Source organism: Rutidosis leptorrhynchoides, chromosome 5, assembly GCF_046630445.1.
Source record: "Rutidosis leptorrhynchoides isolate AG116_Rl617_1_P2 chromosome 5, CSIRO_AGI_Rlap_v1, whole genome shotgun sequence".
NCBI classification, from domain to species: Eukaryota; Viridiplantae; Streptophyta; class Magnoliopsida; order Asterales; family Asteraceae; genus Rutidosis; species Rutidosis leptorrhynchoides.
In genome coordinates, this window is record NC_092337.1 from 307,708,711 (window position 1) to 307,723,961 (window position 15,251).

At 34.7% G+C, this 15,251-nt stretch overlaps 1 long non-coding RNA gene across 1 annotated transcript; it reads left to right on the top strand.

Annotated features, from left to right (window-relative positions):
- Positions 1-11,589: 11,589 nt before the first annotated feature.
- Positions 11,590-13,989, top strand: LOC139847865 (uncharacterized). The gene is made up of 4 exons (XR_011759722.1): positions 11,590-11,945; positions 12,638-13,305; positions 13,373-13,418; positions 13,510-13,989. It is a non-coding gene; the product is annotated as an uncharacterized lncRNA (long non-coding RNA).
- Positions 13,990-15,251: the final 1,262 nt, after the last annotated feature.

Consider the following 15,251-nt stretch of genomic DNA (forward strand, 5'->3'; position numbering starts at 1 on the left):
CAAAAGACGCTCCATGAAATGCACATATACTCGACATCCAATGCAAGTATCAAATAATGAGCGGAAGCATGTATCATGTATCGTTCAAGGACCTGAGAAAAACATAGAAATCTGTCAACGAAAACGTTGGTGAAATCATAGGTTTAAGTAAGTAAGTACAAGTGAACCACAAGATTTGCATCAATCAAATAATAGTAATACATTCCAAAAGTTTGTTTCACGAGCACCCAATTATCAATGCTTAACGTTTCCTTCCATTGAACCCCATCACTTAGTGCTAGAACATACACTGTTTCTCGAAAATATATTTCATTCGTAAACGGTAGCGAACCGTTTGAATGAGGGTTTGTCAAACCCATATGGATCCATACAACATAAGTTCTCGCTTACACCCGGCAAGTGTAACTAATGATAATCGAATTGAGGATTTTGTTCTAAACTCGTATGTAGAATGTTTGTTTTCCTGTACTTGTGTTCACTTAGTAAAAGAAATGTTTATGTTTTCTCATCCCAAATGTAAGTTCAAAAAGAGTAAAAGTGGGACTATGATCTCACCTTGAGTGTACGAGTGGTAAAGTACTTCGACAAGTAAATGTGTGCAAAGAACAATGCTAGTCTTGACCTAAACAATAGGTCGTATCAATAACGGTAAACACGATAGGTCAAAGATGTTCAATTAGTCCTATGGCTCGTTACGACTCAATAATGTAGCATGTGAGTCAAGTTGTCATGTTTCATGCAAGGTACAAGTATAAAAACATGTTAGAACGATTGCACAAGTATTTGGTTAAGTTTGATTAAAAGTCAACTTGGTCGGGTCAAAGTCAACAGAAAAGTCAACGGGGTCGGGTTGGATATCCGACAATTTTTCTAAGTTATATAATCATATATGAGCATGTTGGCCAAGTTTCATGTTAATCGGAGGTCCGTAGCATAGCAAACATTTTCATGTCAAATGACCAAGGCGAACAGTCAGTTTTAGCACAACGGGACGGCGTCCCAAAGAGCTAGACGGCGTCCCACAATGAAGGGTGGGACGGCGTCCTGCCATCCTAGACGGCGTCTAGGTTCAAATGATGGGACGGCGTCCCAAGTATCTGGACGGCGTCCCAAATGCCTTACAGGCCCTGTTTGCTGAATTTCTCAATTGCACGAACCAAAACACAAACCAACACATTTTACAAACCGCGAACAATTAGAACATGTATTTTATATCATCGGAAAGCTCTTTCGACAAGGAACGCAACTAAGCACTTTTCATCAAGCAAAAACATCATATACTATAACCGAAATCCCGTCAAGCGATCAATAGAGGTTTATTTTCAAGTTTCAAGTTTATCAATTTTAATTTAAGTTTCGGGAATCCAATTTATACATATGATATGCCGTTTTGAAGGTAATTAAGCATACAACACAACCTAACACTTACAACTAACATTCCATGTCATTCAAATCATTAAAAGTCCATTTTAAGTTCATGAAACCTTAATCTAAATTCACCAATTTCATAATCAAGTTTAGGAGGTTTCATTAATCAAACTATACATCATAATGAAGCTAGTAACACTAGAAACACCATTAAAACATGATCTCTTAGCATCAAACAACATATGAACACTCAAATTTCAAGATCAACACACCAAAATTCAAGTTCATGCTAGTTACACTAAAACAACGAGATCGAGCATATAAATCACATAAACAAACTAGACTCGAGCCATAGACACTAATTAACAACCTTATAACTTAAAAATCTCAAGAACACAAGAATTAGTGATTTTAGAAAGTTACCCAAAATTGATGAAATCGGTATGGAAACGAAGAGGAGATCACGAGGAGTTCAAATATGCAATTTGTTTGGCAAGAAGATCACTAGCTCGGTTTTGGATGATGAATCTTTGTTCTTGAAGTTGAGAGGAAAAGTTGAAGTATTAAGAAATTGGAAGAGATGAATGAATGGATAGAATGAGAGTTTGACTCTTTGACCTAGTCACAAGTTTCAACATTTGGCAAGATTGGTCCCTCAACTTAAATCGGGTGCGGGAATTACCTAACAAGATAATTCAAACGCGTATTAACGAGATGTGTTATAAACATATAACGGAACTTAAATAGTTAAACGGAAAAGTGAATGGAAAAAGGCGGGATGTTACAATTGCGATGCCTCGAAACATGGTTTTGGGTGTGTGTTGATGCAACGAACGAAAGTTATTGCTTATGCCTCTCGACAACTAAAAATTCATGAACGAAACTACACGACACATGATCTCAAACTCGGAGCCGTTGTCTTTGCACTTAAAATGTGGAGATACTATCTTTATGGAACCAAGAGTACCATCTTCACCGATCACAAAAGCCTCCAACACATCTTCGACCAAAAGCAACTAAACATGAGACAATGACGGTGGATTGAAACCTTAAAAGATTATGATTGTGAGCTTCGTTTCCATCCCGGTAAAGCCAACGTAATGGCCGATTCCTTAATTCGAAAGGAAAGGATGGTGCCTCTTCGTGTTTGAGCCTTGAACATCAACATTCACACCAACCTCAATAGTCAAATTCGGGTAGCCCAAGATGAGGCTCTCAAGGATGAAAATATTTCTCATGAACATTTGAACATTCTCGCCGCACAATTCGAAGTTAAGGAGACCGGACTCTGATATTTCGTCGGAAGAATTTGGGTGCCTAGTTATGGGGAGTTACGAAGCCTTATTCTAGACGAAGCCCATAAGTCACGATACTCGATTCACCCCGGTGCTAATAAGATGTACCACGACCTTAAAGAACAATATTGGTGGCCGAACATTAAAAGAGACGTTGCTACTTATGTTGCCAAGTGTTTGAGTTGTTCCAAAGTCAAAGCCGAACACCAAAAGCCATCCGGGTTACTTCAACAACCCGAAATCCGGCAATGGAAGTGAGAAAGAATAACGATGGACTTCATCACCAAGCTACCAAAAACGACGGGCGGTTACGATACCATTTGGGTTATTTTTGACCGTCTCACTAAATCCGCCCACTTTCGAGCCATGAAGGAAACCGACAAAATGGAAAAACTTGCACAACTTTACATTAAAGAGATCGTAGCCCGTCACGGTGTACCTTTATCGATTATCTCCGACCGAGATGGCCGTTTTGTTTATAGATTTTGGTGTACCTTATAAGAAGCGTTGGGAACACGTTTAGACCTGAGCACCGCATATCATCCACAAACCGACGGACAAAGCGAACGCACAATCCAAACCTTGGAAGACATGTTACGAGCGTGCGTTGTCGATTTTGAAAAAGCTTGGGACAAGCATTTGCCATTAGCCGAGTTCTCTTACAACAATAGTTATCATGCTAGTATTAAAGCCACAACATTCGAAGCATTATATAGCCGAAAATGTCGTTCACCTCTTTGTTGGGCCGAAGTAGGGGACACACAAATCACCGGACCCGAACTCATTTATGAAACAACCGAGAAGATCGTTCAAATCCGAGATAGACTTAGGACGGCATGAAGTCGTCAAAAGAGCTATACCGACAAAAGACGCAACGACCTCGAATTTCAAGTCGGTGACCCCGTAATGTTAAAAGTCGCACCTTGGAAAGGTGTAATCCGATTCGGGAAACGCGGGAAGTTAAATCCGCGGTATATTGGTCCTTTCGAAATCTTGGAGCGTGTTGGAACCGTTGCTTATCGCTTAGATCTTCCGCCTCAATTGAGATCCGTACATCCTACTTTCCATGTATCCAACTTGAAAAAGTGTCTTGCCAAACCCGATGTCGTCATCCCTCTCGAGGAGCTTACTATTGATGACAAACTTCATTTTGTGGAGGAACCAGTTGAAATTGTGGACACCTCCGTCAAGACGCTAAAACAAAGTAGAATCCCGGTCGTTAACGTCCGTTGGGACGCCAAAAGAGGACCCAATTTTACTTGGGAAAGACAAGATCAAATGCAAAAGAAATACCCTCATTTGTTCGCAGATTTGGAAACGCAAGATCTCGAGGAAGAAACAATGACTACTACGCCTACTTAAATTTCGGGACGAAATTTCTTTTAAGGATTAGTTAATGTAACATCCAGCCTTTTTCCGTTGAATTATTCTAAAGTCCGTTATATAATTATAACACCTTCCGTTAATACGCGTTTCTAAATTATCTCGTTTAGGTAATTCGCGCACCCGCAACCGAACTCGAGGGACTAGTTTCGCTAGTTGATCAAAGATGTGACTAGATGGACTAGTCAACACCCACCTCCTTTCATTATCCATTTCATTTCCATTTTCTTTAATACTTTCACATTTTTCTCTCGATACCCAAAACAAAGAATCATCATTTATTTCAAATCGAGCAAGCATCAATCCAAACAAATTACATATTCAGAATCCTTGCATCTTCCTCTTCAAATCCATACCAATTACATCTCATTTGGGTAACTTTATAAAATCACTAGATTTTGTGTTCTTGATGTTTTTGACTTATAAAAAGTGTTAATTAGTGTCTATGGCTCAGGTCTAGTATGATTATGTGATTTGTATGCTCGATCTTGTTATTTTAAGCAACTAGCATGAACTTGATTTTGGTGTGTTTAATTTGGTGATTTGGTTGCTTGAATGTTTTTAAATGTTATAAGTTCATGTTTTAATTGTGTTACTAGTATCACTAGCTTCAATTTGATGCGTAGGATGCTTTAGAAAACTTCATAAACTTGATTATTGATTTTGGTGATGTTGGTTAGGGTTTGATAGACCTAAATGTGAAAATTTGATGTATTTAATGCCATAAATTGTTGTTGGTAAGTGGTTAGTAGGATTGTATGCTTGATTACCTACGAAATGGCGTATGATATGTATGCATTTAATTCACGAATCATAAAAATGCATTTATGAACTTGAAGGTATTAATGGTGGACATTTAATGAGCTTTCAACTTGGTTTTGATTATTTTAAATGGTGTTTTTGATTGATGATATGTATTTAGTTGTGTTCCTCGTTAAATTACCTTTCCAACGATGTATGGCACGTAATTTAAGTGTTTACGGTTCATAAGTTGCGTTTGTTTGAAGATTTGCTCGTTTTGACACTCAAAACTGCCCAGGAATTTTGATCATATACCAACCGCGGCGCGGGCCTTCAGGCCGCGGCACAGCTTAACAAAGACTCAGATGGTCCAGGACCATCAAAATTCTCGACCCTCAAAACCTGCTTTAACCCGCGGCGCGGGTGATATTGCCGCGGCGCGACTTATAGCGTGGACAGATGGCTGTTCAAATTTTACAATTTCATGAAAATTCTAACTATGCTACGCACCTCCGATCACCATGTAACCTGTTCTAACATGTTTATATATGATTAAAAACCTCAGAAAAATAGCTCGGGACCCAACCCGAACGTGTTGACTTTTTCATTGACTTTGACCCGACCAAAGTTGACTTTTAATCCAAATTAACCAAATGTTTGTGCAAACGTTCTGACATGCTTTCATACTTATATCGTGCATGAAACTTGGCAACGTGATTCACATGCTATACAATCGAGTCGTAACGAGCCATAGGACTAATTGAACATCTTTGACCAATCGTGGTTCCCATTATTGATACAACCTACTTGTTTAGGTCGAGACTAGCATTCTTTCTTGCACATGTTACTTTGTGAAGTACTTATTCATACGTGCACTCAAGGTGAGATCATAGTCCCACTTTTACTCTTTTAAACTTATATTTGGGATGAGAAAACATAAACGTTTCATTTTACAAAGTGAACACAAGTACGAAAACAAACATTCTACATACGAGTTAGAACAAAAATCTTCAATTCGATTATCATTAGTTACACTTGCCGGGTGTAAGCGAGAACTTATGTTGTATGGCCATATGGGTTTGACAAACCCTCATTCGGACGGTTCGCTACCGTTATTCGGATGAAATATATTTTCGAGAAACAGTGTATGTTCTAACACTATTGTGATGGGGTTATATGGATGGAAAGTTAAGCCTTGATAATTGGGTGCTCGTGATAACAAATTTTAGAATGGTTTACTATTATTTCAATAATATAAATCTTGTGGTTCATTTGTACTTACTTACTTAAACCTATGATTTCACCAATGTTTTCGTTGACAGATTTCTATGTTTTTCTCAGGTCCTTGAACGTTTTGTGATACATGCTTCCGCTCATTACTTTTGATACTTGCTTGGATGTCGAGTATACATGCATACGTGGAGCGTCTTTGACCTAACTTGATTTGTGTCGCATAGGTTTCAATTGTATTTAAAACGTTGTAACATGTTTGGTCGTCGAACCTACTTTGTAAACCTTAAAACATCTTTATAATTGAAATGAATGCGACATATTTTGGTCAAACATTGTTTTAAAGACTTATGACCACGTAAAGGGACCTAAGTAGACGGCGCCGTTAATGACGATTTTGTCGGGTCGCTACACCGACTTCCAAAAATTTGTGCTCCAAGCTAGAATAATCATTGGCTCTCATGTAAGGAAAACAGTTATTATACCGAGAATTGTCCTGACTTCGACCCAAACAAAGTGGCCCTTTGTCATGCAACGAATACAGTTCCCGGTCAGGCCATGTTAAGCAATGACGATAAACAAAAGCCAAGGGAAATCGTTAAAATTTGTTGGCATGTATCTCCCAAAAAGCTGTATTCAGCCACGGTCAACTTTACGTAGCCCTTTCAAGAGTCACCAACCCGAGCGTCCTGAAAATAGTAATGGTAGATGAAGACGATCAAACTTTGAAGGGCCACACAAGAAATGTCGTCTACAAAGAAACCTTCTTCAACTTGAACCACAATTTATAAAGGTACCACTAAACCCTGACCATATTTTTCCATCTGATCAGCTTACATATTCTATACATATAAAAAATACCCAAGTTTCTGTTAATGTGATTAGCCTGCTACAATTGGCCTACTCTTTAGTGTAATAAAATGATCGACTATGACGATTGTACAGCATAATTACAAATGTCGGAACATGCCATTCTTTAGAACTAACTATATGATTTATAGACCATAATAATCCTCCTACATTAATGATAATAAACAGGTAATGCTTGAAAAGGTCTTTTTGTTTAGGGTATTGATATATCCAAATGCATTTTTGATAAATCCAACTAAAAGTACTTAGATACTCTTAAATGATAACTACACAGATTTTGATGTTAGAATTTTTCTAAGGGTACTTTGGGAAGAAAGCACCAAATATATGTGGATCTATCAAAATTGAATTTGGAGATATCATCTCCCTTTTGTTTAATTGGATTTCTACCTATGCTTCCTGTGAAGATCGTTAAATTTTAGTTATACTAAGATTAAATGCCAAATTCCCTGTATATGAGGCCCACCTATACGCATGTGTGCTCAGTTCTGTATGATTACTCGGATATGGGCACTAAGTTTGACTTTGACCGATAATGACTGTGTGAAAATTGTTCTTGCTCATCATCCCGAGTAAATACAAATTGTGCCCCTCTGGACCCCGTATATATCTAACCATACCATTCTTTAGGGCTAACCATATGATTTGTGTAGCATATGGCTACTGCTACATAAATTATTATAATGAACATGTATTGTGCGCACAAGGTTTTTTAAAGACGCTGTACGGAATACTATTAGCATAATTTTATGTTTTTGGAACAAAAATTCTAACTATAATCACTGTAGTACCACAGTTTCATGATGGCGTAATTATTGTGCAAATTGTTGCTCACAGGTTGCATTTCGGCTTTTGTCAAACAAGGCTGCACAACAATAGAAAGCATCAGCCATGCACCTTGCTGTACAAAAATTGCATGGGAACTCCAACAAATCTACTACTTCACCAGCTCTTTGGCATTTACATGTTCTTTGTTGTTTTTTTCAACGCTACAACGCTACTTAAGTTTTGGTTAACAAATTTTGAACCCTAAATTTCATGTTTATTATGCACATTATATAGCCTTCAACAACCTCAGTCTACGTCAAAGGACTTCATCACCACATCCCATAACGTTCTTCGTGCAACGCACGGGCAATGCATCTCGTAATTATATCATATTATATCATATCATAATTAATATACTATTGTTACCATAATTTGCATAATTATTTATATTATATTTATAAATGATATGTATATTAACTATATATTACATATTATATACTGTCAACAAAAAATATATAATTAATTAAAATAACATTACCTAAAATTTAGACGTTACACTAATAATTAAAAATGACATAATTAAAAACGACATAATCTAAAAACGAAATAATTAAAAAACTACAAATAATTTAAAATGATAGAACTAATCTTTGCCGTCGAAGGAATCAAACGCATTGGCATATTTCTTTTGAAGCTTTGCCCTAGCTTTCATCACCAAATTGTATTGTTCGGGAGGCAATTGGGTTGAAACCGGTTCGGAGAGAAGTCTTAAACTCTCCAATATCGTACGCGTCTCACTTTCCTTGGCTATTATTTCCATATTTCTTTTTGTAGCATTTGCAGAATCAGCAATCGATTGACGACGAATGGGGTCCTCGCCTCAGGTGTGTGAAAAAAGTGAGTGTGTGAGATTATTGAGAAAATAAGTTAGAATAAATAGATATAAAATAACTCAAAAAAATTAAATAAATATATTTGTTGGGATAGCAAAGGTTTAGTTTTTAAAAACATTAAATTTTTTTTATTTCCTCACCATACGTCAAAAATGTGCATTGGCATCACGAAAACGAAAATGAACATAATAGAAAATAGAGTGGCGCATGATTGGCAAGTTAATGCCATCCGCGCTAGGGGCGATTCTATTTATACTCCTGTACGGTGACGGATCAACACTAATTCAGAAATCTTTTTAACAAAGTATTCTACAATTTGTTTTGGACACCACTAAATATAGTTATAGGACCCATGTATTTTTAAGATTTATACTTTATTTAAGATAACCAGTTATTAAAATACCATTAAAAAATAAACAGTTTTGAAAAAAAAAATTGAGCCGCATTGAATTACTATCATGATTTCGCCATTGCTCAGCCCCAATATTTGGCGAAGGATTGGCACATGGTTGGCAATGGGCTAATGTGTATAATCACAACCGATATTTACCTCATCCTCCTTTCCGACGGCCTTGTGTCCACCATATAAAACCATTCCCGAGAGAGCTAAAGAGAAAATAAATAACTGCAAAATAGAAGTTTTTATAATCAGTACAATAGCATTTAAACCATTCTCTCTAGCTGTTCTTTGAGAACTTACAAAAATATAAAATGAGGATCATGAGATAAAGAGGTACCCAACTTTTTTGAATTTCCCATTTACGGTGCACATGTTATTGTATCTACGGTTTTTTCCTGATGTTACAAGTGCATTTCATTTTGTTCTGTTGCTTCAGAAGGTTAAAAAAAGACCCGTTACTAAGGGTAACAAACATAATAATGTAGTGCCATATAGTATAATTTTGTTTTCTTCGTGATGTTTCAAATGGTCAAACTTTTACATTTTTATAATTTCAAAAACTTAGATGCCTTAAATTGATGAAACATAAGTTGTACGCGAACTGAGATATTTAATAAATTAAGGTGTTAAATTTGACAACCTTTTGTCACGGACTTATCTCGATAAGTTCACGTGCGCCACTTAGTCTCTACTAAGTCAGCCTTACTCGGACCTTATAACGATTCAAGTAATCAAAAGAGAAAATATTATAGAACAAGTGGAATTGAAGAAAATACTTATATTGCTTGAGAATACTTTACAAGAGAGAATGTTTGAGATTTGAGGTGTGGTGTGCCAAATGAGGCCACCCCTATTTATACTACTCATATCACAAAATGGATGGCTAGGATTAAATACAATGGATGGCTAAGATCTAAGAACTAGAAGCTTCATGTATCCAGATATTTTCATGGACATTCTATACCATTCCATGGAAGAACTCATGGAAGTAAATATTTTCTCTTTTGGTTACTTGAATCGTTATAAGGTCCGAGTAAGGCTGACTTAGTAGAGACTAAGTGCCGCACGTGAGCTTATCGAGATAAGTCCGTGACATTTGGTATCACTTTACTTCCATAAAAATATTTATTTTAAAAATAAGAGATTCTTTATTTAAATTTATCTGTGTTTTATTCTGGTTGCTATTTTCTAACCTAATGGGATTTTGAACTCCATAGCTATCCACTATGCAGCATACCAATCGAATAAATAAATAAATAACAATTACAATATCAATCTACAATGCTAACATAGTTTATTTTGAAACCCTAGCCCTAGAAATAATCAAAGTAAGATTAACGTTAACATAAAATTAGAAATTAAAACTATAAATGAATACTAACGTGTTCATCCTTCCACTGAGATGGATTCATTGGGTCTTCCCAGAAGTCAACCCTTTTAAGTCCATGGGGATCTGCAACCGTAATAAATCTCATTTCTAATACGTTGGGCAAAACACAATAATACAATAAAAATACAAAATACAATAAAAATAATACAATAATAATAAATAAATATAACTGTTTAATACAGTAATATATAAATAGATATGGTGATATATGGATTGTACCGGCGGCACCGGCGAGACCACGGCGTTGGATAAGAGAAGCCGATCTAGAAGATGTAGATAGACGGAGTGTGTTTAAAGCTTGACGAGCCGCTAAAGTTGACGCCATTTTTTGCAGCTATTGACCTATTTTTTTTTTTTTTTTTCCGATCAGAGTGTGGTGTGAGATTTTGGGGAGGGAAACTTATGATGTCCGAGTAGAAAATAAGATGCGGATGCGTCAGGCGTTTTATGTGATAAGGTTTGGGTTTGAAGAAGTCTAGCAGTTAGTCCAAGCTCCACAATTTCAGCTTACTATGTTTCATGCATTATATACTATGCCACTATCTTTCCTGTTTACATGTGGTTAGTTAGCGCCACACATTAGTGGATAAAATGCATGTTTGCATTGATCAGTTAATTAGTATTTCACTTTTCCATGTATTAGTCTATCAATTGTAAGTTGGTTAGTTTAATGAGAATGTGAAGAAAATTGATCCAAAGTAACAATGGGCATATTTTGAACATATTTTATGTGGAGCCGGAAAGTTTAATACGTAGACTTAGACAATTTATAGTGGTGACGGGGTGATGGGGCGTGATGAAGTGTTTTTGTGGGGTATAGTGCTGATTTGACAAAAATGATGGCGTGATGGAGTTTGTAGTGGTGTGCGTGATAGTTGTGTGATGAGTTAAATTGGTCCCACTTTTTAATTTATTTTTCATTTTAGTTTGAGTTAATTTTTTTAATTTGTTTGGTTTTTTTATAAAAATATTACATATTACATACAATAAAAGCTGACTTTTATTTTGTTAGTTATTATATACTCCGTATTTATATATATATATATATATATATATATATATATATATATAGATTCTATTATAATACTAAAATGATAATATTATAAAAAAATAATTTTTTTTGTTAAGAAAAATTAAAAATAAAAAAGAAAAAAATCTAGACCCTCTGAATGATGTCATACAAAATTAATTCTTTTATTAAAACAAATAAATTAATCAATACAAATATCAAAGTCTCACACCTCTTCTCAAATTAGGGTTCACAATTTAGCATTCAAACACCCTAAAACAGAGTGCATTCTTTCTCTCAGATCAAAATTCACGCATCGTATTAGTTTATCCGTCGTATTAGTGTATTGTATAGTATTAATCTTATCTACCTTCATCAGCAACAATCCATCGACATGAATTATCAGCAAAAAGTGCTATCTTTTCACTTAGTTCAAATCCAATCACTCTAAAATCGGGATTATACAATCAATTATCACTCGATCTCCGATCAATTGTTCATGTGGTGGTTTTAACAGTTGCGGTGGTGTTGATCGACAATTTGCGGACTTTATTCAATTAGGAAAAAAACCCATCGTTTTGAGGCTGAAAAATCAAAGGTTTGTGGTGTTATTACTACTGCCTATTACAATAGTTTAATCTTTGATTAAGTTGTGATTTACGATTAAATCATTTAAATTGTAAGTATTCATTCATGCAACTGTATTTCATAGTTTAGGAATGTGTTGTAAGCAAATACTCCGTATAAAGGTTACAAAGATAGTCTAAGATATGTGATCAGTGAATACATTAGTGTTTAATGTGGGTATTTGATGCATATATAGTTGTAGTTAGTTTGAGAATGATGTAATTAAGCCTTTGAGCTTTAGAATTTGTGAATATAAGCAAAGACAGTAACTTTTTGTAAGGTTGAGGCTTGATTATCTATGTTTGATGAAAGTTTCACTGTTGTGAGTAACAAAAATTATTATATTGATTCACGCAAAAAATGGAGCATCTTTATTGGTCATTAAACAAGGATTGTTATGAAATTTGAAGGTTTTAGTATTAGTATGTTACTTAGAGGGCAATGGTTATTTGATTTGAAGAAGTAAATGAGATGGCATAATCCAGCCTGGCATCTTTATATTCTACCAGCACGTTTGCTACACCAATGAGGACGATTTGGTTGATATAAAATTAAAGTGATGAGTGAATTTAAATGGACTATATAGTTGAACCGTTGAATTTTTATGTTTCTTAGAACTTTTTTTGAGTTTGGTTCTTTTTTTTCTTGATTGTCTGGAATTAGGAGCCTGGCAAAATACATCTTGTGCTGGAATGTTGCAGAGGAGGTGATTTATCCGTGTTTATACAAAAACGTCAAGGTAGAATTCTCAAATCGACGTCGATGCACTTCATGCAGCAATTAGGTATCTACCAAAATATATCCTTTTTTATTTAGATTATTGTTATTGCCATTGGTGAGTGCTTGAGTTTCCGAAGTGTGTTTATATTACATCGGCTGGTTTAAAAGTCTTTCGCGATAATCAAATCATCCACAGAGATTTAAAACCCCAGGTTAGTATTAGTTTTTCATTTGCATCATATTTATGTACTAAGTCATCTTTCAAAGTATGATCATTGATATTGATAGTCACCTTTAAAAGATGATTACGGAATACTTTGTATTTGATGTAGGAGAAAATTTAAATTTTACTTTGCTTCAAGATTAAATGGGCATCACTGATTATAATTTCTTATCATTGTATGAACTTAAACACTGTTTGTTAAAATTGATACAATGAGTGTCAACATTCTGTATGTTTTTGTGAGTAAATGTAGGCCTTATAATCTTATATTATATACCATGTAGATAAACACTTGCATGGGAATATCATATACTTTTTTTGGTCTTTTTGGAACCATTGGAAGTCGAAAGTAGAATATCAAGATCCTAAAGATTTATGAACACAAAAGGTGCACTTACAGTCATACATCTCGATTTCACATTTTTATTTGTTTTAATTTCACTAATTGCCTGCAGGTTTGCTACATTTCTGTAACTCAGGTTGAAAATTAATCAACTGACGGTAATGCAAATATTTTCCATTGCCGAAAATGTGTTATGAATGTCCTTTAACTAATGTAATTCGGGTTTGATCTATTTTTTGTTATCTACAGTTGTCAATAAGTGTCTTGGTGGGGAAGAGTTGATGAATTGAAAAAAATGGAAAGTTGAGGTAATAGAAAATGATCCAAAAGACGGCATTATGGGTAAAAAGGTACCTATTAATGTTTAAAATTGGGTTACGTTGACCCAAAAGCAGTTTCAGGTTTTATTATTAGTGTCAATCTTTGTTTTGAGCAATATTTTGAAGTTTGGCGAGTTTTTAAGTTTCATGTCATTACTAGGTACCTTTTTTATGCCCGAAATAAGATGTTGATCGATTTGGAGGTCTGAAATGAGTTTGGTTGTTAGAAGAAGAAACCAAAATTTGCTCTTAAGATGAGTTTTGAGGTATGTGCTTTTATTCTGAGTTGTACAAATTTTGAAGCATATTGTACAACTTTCATATAATAATTGTATTTTGATTTTTGAAAAAATTTCAAGAGGCATTTGTTGTTACTGATAAATATTATTAAAAATATAAAAACTCAATTTATAAGCAAACTTTATTATTATTATTATCTATTTTTATTATTATTATTTTAATTTTAATTTTAATTTTAATTATTATTATATTATTAATATTCAATTATGGATTTTCTTTACGGAATTAATTACGTTACATATGTATGCGAAAATACATGTCTCTATATGTTTGTAAAAACGACAAGTTTCTTAGTCGGAATTCGTGGTTACACATATCATTAAATTAAATGACTTTAGCATTTACATTCACTTAATACATAAAACATATCATTAAACTGTTTTGTTTAAATAAACCCGTGGTTCCACGGGTCATTTCACTAGTGTGTGTGTATATATATATATATATATATATATATATATATATATATATATATATATATATATATATATATATATATATAATATTTATGTTTTTTTTTTTACTTTTTCAAGTTTAAGTTTAAACTGTAAAATCATACAAAGTCTAGGGATAGAAAATGTAAATTTATTTCTTTTATTTATTCCTTCATCTTCCCGGATCTATTTCATGGATCTATCTATCTTCATCTTCGTAAACATTTTCTTCATCTCATAATACACTTTTAAATCAAAATACACCCAAATATTAAAATAAGAATAGAAAGTATAAATACATATGGAAGCTTTTGATTGGGCAGGACTCTCTCACGCCACCAAACTTCTCCGTGATGCAGCCATCGCGTCGGCTCAATCTTGCTCCGATCACGCCGCGTTACGGCGCCACCATGGTGTGATGGTGGCGATTCCGAGGTCACCACGCTACACTACGAATGGTCTTATTTTAACATAGAATCTTATTCAATACGTAATTTTTTAAAACTGACACAGAAGGAAAATATAAATTTTACATTTTTTTTTGAACGACAAGCTTTGCTTTAGTATATCATTTATTTCAACGACACTCATTATTTGCACACACACACACATTCGAGAGGAAACCCGAATCGCATTACAGGAACCCGATCCTTTAACCATCCCGAGGGGCAGGCGGACCGAGTTTGAATCCTGAATGGTTCCGAGAGAAAACCCTTAGGGTTAATCTGGATATCCATATTTCAGGCAGATTAAATAATAGGATGTGTAGAGCGAGACTCGAACCCATGACCTAACCCCAGTCCCAACACACAAAGTGAAGGAGATGCTATTGAAGCAATGTTTCGTTGGCATAAAGTTAGAATTAGAATAATAATGATCTGGCTTTTTTCATTCATCAAAGTATATAATTATAAAATATACTCCTTCCGTCTCACTT